Genomic DNA, 13,448 nt, shown 5'->3' on the forward strand with positions numbered 1-13,448 from the left:
TCACAACCCTTCGGCAAAGTCACAACACTTCATTTCCTATTCACACCTTTAAAATCCATCAATCCCCCACATGAATAGGGAATGACTATTGTTAAAACATATGCATGAAAAACTGTGTGATTCGTAAGTAAGGATTGATTGCATATGGATAAGTGGTGTCCTTTTGAACTTTCCATAGTGAACATCTATCGGATATACTCGGTCAATCGGTAGATTTGATATCTTTGAACCGTCGAGCTTTGGTGTATATCCTTGAACTATTTTTGGTTCTCATTGTTTTGTTCGTTTAATCCATGAACACGTCTTGGTTTATAAGTGCGTAGAGAACTAGCCTTAACGGATTCTCCTTGAAGCGGCTTACACTTCACACTTACATATGTGATTTCTAAATGTATTATTCTGTAGAGATACACCATTTGATATACCCTGTATCAAACTTAGAAACCATTAAGAAGTCCTAATGCTTTAATCTTTGTTACTGAACATTATCTTATCATGAGAATGGATCATAAAAAATATTTTGACAAATGTTGAACCATCATTAGTGACTTTGTTTGATCTCCTTGAACTTAGATCTTGGGATCTCTAGTCTTCTAGGTAGAGTTACCACCACAATAACTTGTCCTCAGCCATAGTCCAATTCTCTTTGATAATCTATCAACTCCCTCTCTAGTCAGGTCTTTTGTAAGTGGATCCGACACATTATCTTTTGACCTTACATAGTCAATTATGATAATTCCACTAGAGAGTAGTTCTCTAACGATATTATATCTACGTCATATATGACGAGACTTTCCGTTATACATCATGCTCATGCCCTACCTATTTCAACTTAACTCTCAATGTGTATGCATATTGGTGATTCAACTTCGAAGTCATTCAACTTCTTTCAAGAAATTTCAAAGTCATTCAACTTCTTCACTAGCCTTATTTAGAGTGATAAACTCAAATTTCATAGTAGAGCGAGCGATACATTTCTGTTTGAAAGATTTCTAAGAGATTGCTCCTCCACCAAGAGTAAGTACATATCCACTCATAAGTTTTACTTCATTTGACCTAGTGATTCAATTTGCATATTCTTCTAATGTTGTTGAATATTAGTTATAATGCAAAGCATAGTTTTTTAAAATATGTTTTAAATACTCTAAAACTTTTTTCATTGTCATCCAATAAGTTTGATTGAGATTACTCGTGAACCAACTCAGTTTACTAATAACATATGTTATATTTGATCGCTTTCACTTCATGATATACATCATACTTCTCAATACTCTAGCATAATTCAAGTGTGAGTCACTTTCTCCTTTATTATTTTGAAGTACAAAACTCACATTTATTGGAGTCTTGACAATATTGAAATCCAAATACTTAACCTTGTCAAGTACCTTTTCAACCACATCAGCAACTTCAATCTCTTTCATATCGAAGTTACTCTCTAGCATATGCTTAGTAGCATTTGTGTCAGAAATGTCTCTTTTGATAATCAACATGTCATCAACATAAAACTAAACAATGACCTTGTGATATTGAGTGTCTTTATGTAAAAACGTTTATCACATTCATTAATCTTGAATTCATTTACCAACATAGTTTGGTCAAACTTCGCATGTCATTATTTGAGCACTTGTTTTTAGTCCATGAAGTGACTTAACAAGTTAACACACTTTCTTTTCTTTACTAGGAACCACAAAGCCCTCGGGTTGTTCCATGTAAATTCCTTCCTCCAATTCTCCATTTAAGAAAGTTATTTCACATTCATTTGATGAATTTAAAGGCCATATACCACAACTACCGTAATTAACATCTGAATTGATGTAATCCTAGTTAGTGGTTATTATGTGTCAAAATAATCAATGTTCTTTATTGTCTAAAGCCTATGACAACAACTCTTGCTTTGTATTTTTAATAGTTCCATCAACTTTCTTTTCATTTTGTAGATCCACTTTGAACCTAAAGGTTTATTTCCTGGAGGAAGATTAACCAACTCTCAAGTATGGTTGCTCAAGATTGAATCTATCATATTTGTAACACCCCGTATCCTAGACAGACCAGAATGCAGATTTCAGAAATGCAGGTGCCACCGACGGGCACCACGCACGGACCGTAGGTGGGTTCCGTGGATGGCCACCTGCAGCTCCCTTCCCAGAACCTCAGAAATTTTCAGCCAAGTCTTGACCCACGCTAGGACCTACGGACCGTAGGAGGGACTACGGTCCGTGGTTCAGACTTCCCAGATTCCAGTCTCTGAAGCCAACTAACGGTTGACCAGGACGGACCGTGGGTCAGTCCACGGACCGTTGGTGGTCCCGACAGCTTTTAAGTCAGGGGTCGTTTGGTCTTTTTCCTATGTGTTGGACCCCTAAACTACGTCGTTTGACCCCTAAACTACGTAGTTTTGCCATTTTTAGCCTAGCAACTAAATTAGAACCTACCCTAGTCAATTCATTCTCCAATATTCATCCAATTAGAACGAAAAGAGGAGAAAGCAGTTGAGCAACCCTAGTCCAAGAACGCAACAGGTTTTCATCAGTTTCATCCCCGAAATTGAAAGACTTCTCCGTGAAATTCGTCACCAGGTATGTGGGATTTCACTAATGGGTTCCTTTCACCCATTAAGTCTCTAGAATTCAGTCAGATTCTTCATTCCCTTATCATGTTTAGACCTAGGGTTTCTAGAACTTCAGAATATTGTTGTGATTCAGCTGTTAGACTAATCCAAATCAGATTATCATGTTTTTATGAAATTATTGCTTAGTTCTTGCATGAAACTCAGAACCCTAGTTGTGTAGATTCGTTTAGTTCATTAATTACACTTGCTAGGCCAGTTTATTCAGATATACATGCCCAGTTAAGAATATTTCATTATCAATATATTAATGTTGCATTTTCAGTTAGCATGTCAGTATCGTGAGCTATTCAGTATTATAGATATTCAGTCATAATGTGTTAATTACATAATAAGTTGGGAGTAGGCTTAATACCGAGTGGACTAAGGGTCAGTCATCCTCATAGTCCCAGAACTACGTTCCCCGTAGGTAAGTCCCCTCTGTGGCATTATACTTAGTGATCACGCCAGTCATGCCTCTTTACCCTTGGCAAGGTATATTAGGTCCTCTCGATGGGGTGTATACATCGAACTCCACATTTAGCTCATGTGGCTTTATGTCGGTTATTAATAGCTCCCACAGTCAGTGTATTGACCAGGTTATCAGTTACAATTCAGTATTCAGTTTCAGTATGTTATAAACTTGGTCACTACATTCAGTTAGTTCATATTCAGCATGTTTGAATATTTTTCATGTTCATCTTATATCATTGATTAGTATGCCCTATTTCAGTTAAGTATATATTGTTCAGCTTTATCCTATCCTGCATGCTCAGTACCTTTCAAGTACTAACGCATATTCTGCGCTACATCTTCTCGTGATGTAGGTTCAGGTCCTCAGCATTCAGATCACACATAGATCAATTTTCGATCTCCAGTTCAGCAGTATTAGTGGTGAGTCCTCATTCTTCGAGGACGATTGACATGTTATATTTCCATTTTCAGTCGTTAGCTTCAGTTTTACTAGAAGTTTGCTGGGGACATGTCCCAACAACTCTAGTCAGTTAAAGGCTTTATTTCAGACATAGTTAGATTCAGTTTAAGTTGAGCTTGATCTTTCAGTTGTCATTAAACTCAGTTATATATATTCAGATTTAGAATGGGTATTCCACATCATTTCCCCTTTATGTTATGTTTTAAGCTTCCGCACAAAACTATCTATTTTTCAGTAAATCTTTAAGTATGCTTATGATATGCTAGCTCAGGGTTAGCTTGGGGTCACTCGTGATCCTAGGTCCCGTGTCCACGTCCTGGGGGGTAGCCTCGGGGCGTGACAGTATTATTGACAACTTCTTTCCAAAAAAGGATGAGTCCATAGACGACATTGCTTCTTCGAATATATGGACTCATTTCCAAGAAGAAATGTTACAAAATCAAATCCAAAGGAAGTAAATGTCCTTTGACATTTACTACGCCTCTGAATCTCTTTATTAAATACATTCTCATTTGGTTCATTCCAAGGTTGTTTTGACCCTTTACTTGACTATCCGACGGTTCGGACTTATGAACCATAAATCAACATGCTTTACTATTTGTAGCATATCCAATGAACATAAAATTCACAATCTTAGGTCCTATTTTTGACCATTTTGGAAATAGGAACTTGAATTTTTTCTGGACACCCCCACACTATGAAATATTTTAAGTTGAATTTCCCTCATTTCCATTTCTCATATGAAATTGATTGTATTGGAAATTGTTAGACCACTATCTTTCAAGAGTTATTGTTTGTATATACTTTAAGAGGCGACAAGAAATTCTCTATCAGGATACAACAAACCAAAACTTTTTGTTGCTCCCTTAACAAACAAAAGTTTTTTGTTGCTCCCTTTCTTAACAAACAAAACTTTTTGTTTCTCTCTTTCTGAACAGACAAACTTTTTGTTGTTCTCTTTTGCTATAATGATAGCATCCCCTACAAATTTTGTGGTAAACTTGAACTTATAAGTAGGACATTCAACATTTCCTTCAAAGTTCGGTCTTTTTCATGTCCGCAATTTCATTAGAGTGAGGTGAGTATGTGCAGTAATTTGATGGATGATTCCATTTTCCAAATATATTAATGCAAAAGAAGATTCATATTATCCACATCTACCACTTCTAATCATGACAATCTTTTTATACAACTGATTTTTCAACAGTTTTATATTGCTTAGATGTTTCTATTGCTTCATCTTTACCATTCAGCAAATAGATATAACATTATCTAGTGCAATTGTCAATAAAAGTTATGAAACACTTTTCCCACCACGAGATGGTGTTGACTTCACATCACAAATGTCAGTGTGAATCAATTCTAAGTGATTAAAATATTTTTCAACAAATTTATAAGAATACTTAACATACTTAGATTCAACACAAACTTGGCATTTTTATTTATTGCACTCAAAGTCAGACAAAACTTCTAAGTTGATCAGTTTGACTCAAGCAAGAACAAACAGAAATACTGAGTTTGAAGAGACCTTCCGTGAGGTAACTTTTTCCCACAAATATTTTGTTCTATACTTTTCATAACTTTCTCAAATACAGACATTGTTTTAGAGTCAACACCTTGTCAGATGTCCTTTTCAAAAGGACAACATTCAATTTGATTGTTATAGAATTATCCATGACCATAGTCTCATTGGTCCAATAAGGCAATATGACCCAAATGTTTATTTTACAACACAAACATGACAAATCAATTTTCACCAATTTTCATGTCTATACAAATAAATTTACTTTAATAGACATATCTTTTAATGAAAACAATATTTTAAGTGACACATTTTCATCAAAGAACACAATTCTTTTGAACAAGTAATATAATTTTGTGCTTTTATACTATATACTAGTAAAGAGAGACTCAACGACCACAATATTAAATATACTCCAATATTTTGTGGGTCTAACATAATACAAGTTTGTCATTAAATTTCATATCTTGTGATAAACAAGTAAAGAACCCCCCACATTTTAAATATGTTCTCAAAAATATTTTTCCACATATTTTTTCTCATACTTTCAAATTGTATACCATCAAAATACACATTGGCAATACGAAGCCTTCTTTTGGAGATTTAATCCATAGAAACACCTATTGCAGGCACAAAAATCACTAATTTTATGTCACTAGTGTTTTTTTTCCTTTTTGTCACAATTAGACAGACCACTTAGTATTTAGAATTCTAACAATAAAGATTCAATCTTTATATAACTTATTTCTAGTTTAACAATGAATTTTTTTTATTCTTCTAATCATTAACCGAATGAACCTTGAATTCTGATGAAGTTTATATATTCTTCGAATCAGTTTCACATTCAGACACAATGGTAAACCAAAAAGGTTTTAATCTCTAGAAACCTCAAATACAACACCGTTTCTAGCTAACGGAGATGATTTTATATTTTTCAAATCATTTAATCTTAATATTCCTGATGAAGATTTTGTACTCTTCAAGTCAGAATATTCATTCAAACAGAGTATTTAATAAATTGGTGAAGTTTCTATATTCTTCAAACCAATGCACAATTTAATTTGTTCGATGAAGTTCTTATATTTTTCAAACCAAAGGAGTAAAAAATCAGATGATTTGAGTCTCCAATAGTCATACACAATTAAATTTCACATTGAGTAGAAAATTACAAAAAAAATTCCTCCTTTAAACAGAATACATATTAATAATAATAAAGATATATATTCTGAGATCATCACATAATGACCATCTATCCTAACATTTGTGAAATAAATCTCATAACTTATAAAGAATAGAAAAAAATAATAATCAAGGGAAATAAAGATAGAACCTAATTTTTACTCCCATTGAATCATATTCTATCTGTCAGCAATGATTTCATGCAAGTCAGTTTTCTTGCTATTTTTTTCTTTCTTTCCTAGTTTCTATCACATTCCAATTTTCCTTGGAAGACATTGAATTTCAATGAGAAACTAAACTCATGTTCAAACATTGTTAGGAGACAACATTTGTTCATTTACTTCTTCTCATAGTTATATAAACGAAGAGTATATGAGAAATAATTAAAGTGCACATCTTAGCCTTTATGCACAAAATAGTTTTTTTCTCATTGAAAAGAAAACTAAAGGGGTGCAATGTTTGAATGCACTTGGGAAGAAAATAAAAATAATCTTACTCATCCAAGGAAAACTTACTACAGAAAATATACTCGAACATATTAAACTAGTACTAGCCATCTCAAATCTCTTTTATCATATGATAAAATAATTCTCTTTTTCTTCTTCTTCCTTCTCCCCCCCCCCCCCCCCCACAACAAAAAGAGTATAGAAAATAAAAGTAATTTCCTTACCACAGAAAATACTAACAATAATAAATTTCTTAAGATTGTTATCTCCTGTATTCAGATTAGCAAATCAGAAATAATAAAAGATGAAAAGAAAAAGAAAAGAACTATCTGAGTCCACAGAACCCACTGTGTGTCCTTAAGAAATTTAATCCCCTCAAGTACCCGAGGTTGTAGATTAATTCCTCCCAAGATAAAACGGATTAACCATTAAAGAAGTAGTGGTACCTCAAACTTTGATAATTTCAACGAACTCAAAAAGATAGCAACGAGATTATACACACAGACGTGATCGATTGATTTTATTTTGTAATAAATGTATGCAGAAGAAGGGAAGAATTCAGTTCAAAAAAATGAGAGAAAGTCTCTCTATTTATAACCAACAAAGGGTAAAGGTCACAACTCTTTGGAAAAAAGACAACCTTTCAGAAAGGTCACAACCCTTTGGAAAAGGCACAACCTGTTGAACGCTCACAACCCTTTAGAAAAGACACAACCTTTCATAAAGGTCACAACCCTTTGGCAAAGTCACAACCCTTCAAGAGAGTCACAACCCTTCATTTCATATTCACACCTTTAAAACCCAACAAAAATGCCCTTTAACTTGATCTCAACTGACATATATGCCCTCTGACTTTGAGTGTGCACAAACAGACACTTAAACTTGTGTATAATTGAACAAGTAGACACACGTCCTACGTGACATCCTACATGACAATTCGTGGTCCTACGTGTATTATATCATGTAGGACATGCGCGTCTATTGTTCAACTTTATACAAGTTGAAGTGTTTCTTTGTGCACATTCAAAGTTAAAAGAGTACATATATCAATTGAGTCCAAGTTAAAAGATATGTTTATGTTTTATGTCTATTATTTTTTTTATGGAAGAAGCTTACTGTAAGCAATGCAAAATTTGATGTGTCACAACAACTTAAACTTGATCATTGGTTTGAGCACAATGTGCATCTACTTTATATCAAAACCAACCTTGGAAATCAAGATTTAAATATCAACAAAGACAAAAATACTAGATAATTTCTTTCTCATACCTAAGCACAATATACAAAAACCTTATGTTAAAAATAAAATATTTATAACATCAGTAAAATATAGTAATATCATTTTAAGTGCACATAGTTTTTACAATCAGAATAAATAGTTATTAAAATGATTATTAATGAAGTCAGCCATATGGCAGAAAATTCATGTACTCTAAGTGTATATGTGTTAGAAATAGAGGCCAGATTGGAAATTTAGCTATTTAGGTTCACATACACTTGTCTTTTTTGCCAACAACACTAGGCTTACAAATGGTTAACAAATCCATATCCTATTTATTGTACAAACAAAAAAAACTCATTCTTTAACTTAGGTATAGTTAACTATAAATATCCTCAATGTGCTCCTAACGACTATCAAGTCTTCTCCTTTCTATATATTTTTATTCAATGATAATTTCTCTCTCCTCTTGTGAGGATGTTGAGTATAATAGTAACTTAGTTAAATTTCAAATTCTCTTATGATATGAACAGTTAAGAAAGAATAAACCCAACGAATTTATTAACTTTTTTGGATATCAATGTAATATTTTATAATTTAAGAGTGAAATGTGCTTAAATAAAGTGACATAAACAATAAATCATCTAGAATTTAAGAGGAAAGGTTTATTTTTAAATTACGATAAGATGAAAGTTTTATTTTTAACGCACAACACAATCATGAGAATGCACACATAAAAGTATTTAACGTAAATAAGATGGAAGTTTTATTTTTAAGAATGAATAACTAAAGCTTGCAAAGAAAATAGGATTAAGTCATATGTAGCCTCTTAAAGTTGTCCGCATAATTCACTTAGACACTTCAACTAGGACTTGTACCTATTGAACACCTCTACCCTCTCAGATTTGAACCATATGAGCATTTTTTTGAGAATAAGCTAAAAGTAGAAAATGTGTGAAATACACTCGCGATGACATGTCAATTAGACTAATAAAATAATGACATGTGTTATTTTTGAGTCCAAAAAAATATTTAAAAATTATATTATAAAGTAAAGAAAAAAAATTATTCTTAAGTAAAAACAAATGAAAAAAAGTTGCAACTTAAACCACCCCACTTCCCCTGCTATCCATGGCAGTCCAAAACTAGTCTTTCCCTCTTTAGTGTCATCTTCTTCACCACAACATTCCCTCTCCCTCAGCCTATTTTTCAATTATAACTTTCTTCTTTGTCCTGATTTAGGTAGAGAAAGATGAAAAAACACTCGTTGGAAAATTATTGATCTGATTGTCATTGTCGGGGAAAATAAAGTTATCTCGGATTTCTTTGTGTTTAATAACCGATTAATTTTTTTGGTTGAAGAACATCTTTACATTTTGCCAATTAATATACATCAATTTAAAGTAAAACAACATATTCAGGACAAACAAAAAACTTTATTAAAAATTTGAGCAAAGCAAATAATAACTAGAAAGATCCTCCAATAAAATTTACATAACTAGACATTAATTTAACACGAAATCGCTACATTAACAGCAAAGAGACAAACTTCAAACTTAAAATCCTTTACAATTAAGATGATAAAAATGACGGTAATAATGGTGAAATGGCAGTGGCAATTAGTGATGGTGCTGCCAATTCTAATATGAATGGCAACGGAGCTAAAAGACAAAAGCAGCAATGCAAGTAATCTGAAGTAACCGGTGAAAAAGAGGAAGAAGAAGGGTGTGTAGCGACGGCAACAACGATGAACTAGTGGTGCGGTGGAGGAAGGAATGACAAAGAAGGAAGAACATGAAAAATATGTTTTTCCACAAAAAATGTCTAATCTAATACCTTTTCACGCACTTATACAACGTGAATCACAAACAATGTGACACCTGGCAAAAAATGTTAAAATGGCTTAAATTCGGAAGGGTACATGTGTTCAATATGTATAAGTCCTAGTTGAGGTGTCTAAATGAATTATGCGGACAACTTCGCGAGGCTACAGATGACTTAAGCCAAGAAAATATAAAAAGTTAAGTAAGTTGGAATGTATTTTTTAAAGAGGAAATACATAATTACCCCATGGAACTTATACCCATTTTTTAAGTAGACAACTTATATTTGCGGGGGTCCTATTACCCCACGAAATTATCCAAAAGCACAATAAATACATCATTTTGACCCGTTTCAAACCCATCAATGTTGTCACGCAAGTTGAGCGCGTCAAGGAATAAAAAAACAGCATCCAACCAATGTTAAACCACCATGTGGCATTCCCAATTTGAATTAGCTTCCTCATTAAGTAGACCATCTTCCCCAAAATTCTCCATTGTTAGCCGTTAGATTTCTGCAATTTTTTTATTTTTTTATTTTTTTTTGTTTAAAATCTGTGATTAGGTTTTGAGGGAGAGATGTCAAATGCAAGCTTGAATCGCATTTGTAATGACGAGAACGATCCAATGTTGCATTTAACAATGCGATGCAAACATGGAGACTTGATGCAATTGCAGACTTAGTGGTCTGAGGACAACCCAACTAGAAGATTTTGGTCCTGTCCACGCTTTCGTGTAAGTTCGATACATATTTCTTTACTCTTTTTTTTTGTTCAATGTTTCAATAAATTCACTGTGTATGGCCTATTTTAGGAAAATTCATGCAAGTACTTTAGATGAAGGGATCTTGAGGAGATTGATATGCGATCCAAGTCTGTTATTCCAAGATTGGCGAATAGAATTAAGGAATTGGAAGAAGCATTACAATTCTATAAAAGTAAAGAGAAGATGAAATTGTTGGAGAAGAAAGGTGATCAAGTATGTCATGATAAGCTAATCAAGAAGAAGAAGATGATGAAATGTAGCATCTTGAATTGGAAGCTTATCATAGTGTTTGTCGCAGTGTTTTTTCTGATTTTAGGCATTAATAAGAATGTAAATGCTGGAAAATGTAGTTGTATACCATTGGAATTGCCTTAGTTGTTATTTGTTGTTTTCGTTTATGTTTGGTTGTGTAATACATTGGAAGTTTGTTGTAGTTGCTTCTTTTTTCTGGTTTAAGGCAAGCTTATTTGGTTGTGTAATACATTGTTGTTTTTGTTGATATTTGGTTGTATAATACATCTATTTTGTGTGATATTGTGACCATTTAACAGTAGACAGAACATTGTAATCTCTTCTGCCAACTTCCTTTCATACTTGATCGAAAGAGAATAATCAGAATGACAATCATTGTGACAAAATGAGAACTTCATTTCATTCTTACTGAAAGTTTGAAGTTAATACAACTTGATTAAATATTACAAAGAAAAAAGTTGCATAAACAAACTTGGCAAAACACAATTGATACCCAATAATCCACCAAAATATAGTTTGGTATCAAGAAAAGTGTAAATAACACAATAATAACCAAACACAAAAAAAAAAAACAACCACAAAGTCAACTATCTTTTAGTAGTTGAATTGCTTTGGCTTTCATTAATAGCAGCAGTTGCAGACCTTGTTTGAATTCTTTTTTCACCCCTCATTTGTTGAAGTCTATTACTCGTAATGGATGATTTTCCCTTCCATTTCACTCCAAAATGTGGTTGATAGCCAATATCTCCAGTAACTTCATCAGACCTCCTTGGAACTCTTGTACCAATGTCAACAACTCTACTACTTTGCATTCCAGGCTGTATAAATAAACCACAAAGGTTAGTAAAAGTATATGAAAAATCATCATCACCAACCAATAACAGTTGTACTTACATTAACAGTTGTAAAACCATCATCACCAATCAATACTCCAAATCCTACCATCCTTGACCTTTTAAAAGGTCTTGAAGATTGTCCACCACTAGTGCCTTCATTCTCATGATTTTTTTGAGGCATACCTATTCCCCTGCATCTTCCTCTATTAGTTCTTTCATTCACTTGGTTTTGGTGAGGCATCTCTCTTCCGTTGCTTGTATTTTCATTTTCTTGAGGCATTCCCCTTCATTTGGCGCTCCTTACTTTGCCTCTTCCTTGAGGCATTGTCTGTGTGCTCTCCTGGCTTTCTTGAGACATCCCCCTTCCCTTGGCCCTTCCTCTTCCTCTGCCTCTTCCTTGAGGCATTGCATGTGTGTTCTCCTGGCTTCCTTGAGACATCCCTCTTCCCTTGGCCCTTCCTCTTCCTCTACCATTTTCATTATTTGATCTGGCCTGATTATTATAATACAACATATTAGTATATATTCAACTAAATATTAATGACAATTGATACATTTACCTGTGGTTGAGTAGAAGTTGTTGCAGTTTGAGTTGGAACAGTTGGAGGAATAGGACAACCTCTTTTATTGTGGCCCTTTGTATGGCAATTGCTACAAGTCATAACAGCTCCACATTTGCTAAGCTTACCAGTTCTCTTTGTTTCATTTGCCTCTTTCCTTCTAGCTTTACTTGGTCTTCCTGGCAACTGTTTAACTGCTGGTGGTTGAACTCTTGGATTAACAGATGGTGGCCACATATTCATATTGTTCATTGACTGGATAACATATTCATATGTCCTTAGGTAGGTTTCCTTGTGATAACAGCTGGCCACATAATGAATTGGTTCATATTGTTTGTAGTGTAGGGCAGCAACACCATGAGGACAAGGTATGCCCTTAAGCTGCCAAGCTCTGCAACTACAAGTGCGCCTAACAAGGTCTACACAATGTGTAAAGCCTTTGTCTACAACCTCAAAACCCCTTTCTCCATTCCATGATATGTTACACTGCATTGACTTATTAATGTTTTGTTGTAAAATCTTGAAAGCCATGGGAGAAATATCAGTGACCCATATGTTTGAGAACTCTCGTAATTGACCAATTCTTTTCATCATCTTTATCCTAATCTCTTCCAGCATTATAATGATTGTCTTGTATCTTGCAGACAATATCCATGAATTGAAGCTCTCTGCCATATTGTTATCAACCGAGTCATATTTGCTATGTTCTTTGAAGTATTTTTTACACCACCTTTCTACATTGTAGTACAAAAGACCATCCAAGCAGTCACTTCCCAATTTCTTCATAGCATCTATGTGGTCCCTCAATTCGGCTTCAAATGTAGATTTTGCAATCTTCCAGAAAACATTTCTTCTCTCTATTCCCTTCCAATTTTTGCACCAATTTGCAAGGACATGTCTAGCACACATCCTGTGTTCAGCAAGTGGTAATAAATCTTCCACTGCAATTTCCAGTCCCTATTAAAGAAAGAAAATAAACATATAAAAGAGTTAATGTGAATCAAAAAGTAAAGATGAATGTGCATTAATAACCAAGGACATACCTTTTGCATATCAGTAATCAGGGTAAGTTCATGTCCTACTCCAAGATGAAGATCATTCTTCACTAGAGTCAAAAACCACATTTGGTTATTTCCATCTTTGCAAACTGCCACCAATAATTGACCTCTGCACACTCCTTTGAGAAAACATCCATCTAGACCAATGCATCTCCTAGTACCTCCAAAGAAAGCTTTCTTTAAAGCATGAAAGCACACATAAAATCCTTCAAAGATTTTATGCCCAGTTTCAGCAATTTCTCCAAATTTAAC

The sequence above is a fragment of the Solanum verrucosum genome, unplaced genomic scaffold (assembly GCF_900185275.1).
Source record: "Solanum verrucosum unplaced genomic scaffold, falcon-dt-bn FXZP01000232.1, whole genome shotgun sequence".
NCBI classification, from domain to species: Eukaryota; Viridiplantae; Streptophyta; class Magnoliopsida; order Solanales; family Solanaceae; genus Solanum; species Solanum verrucosum.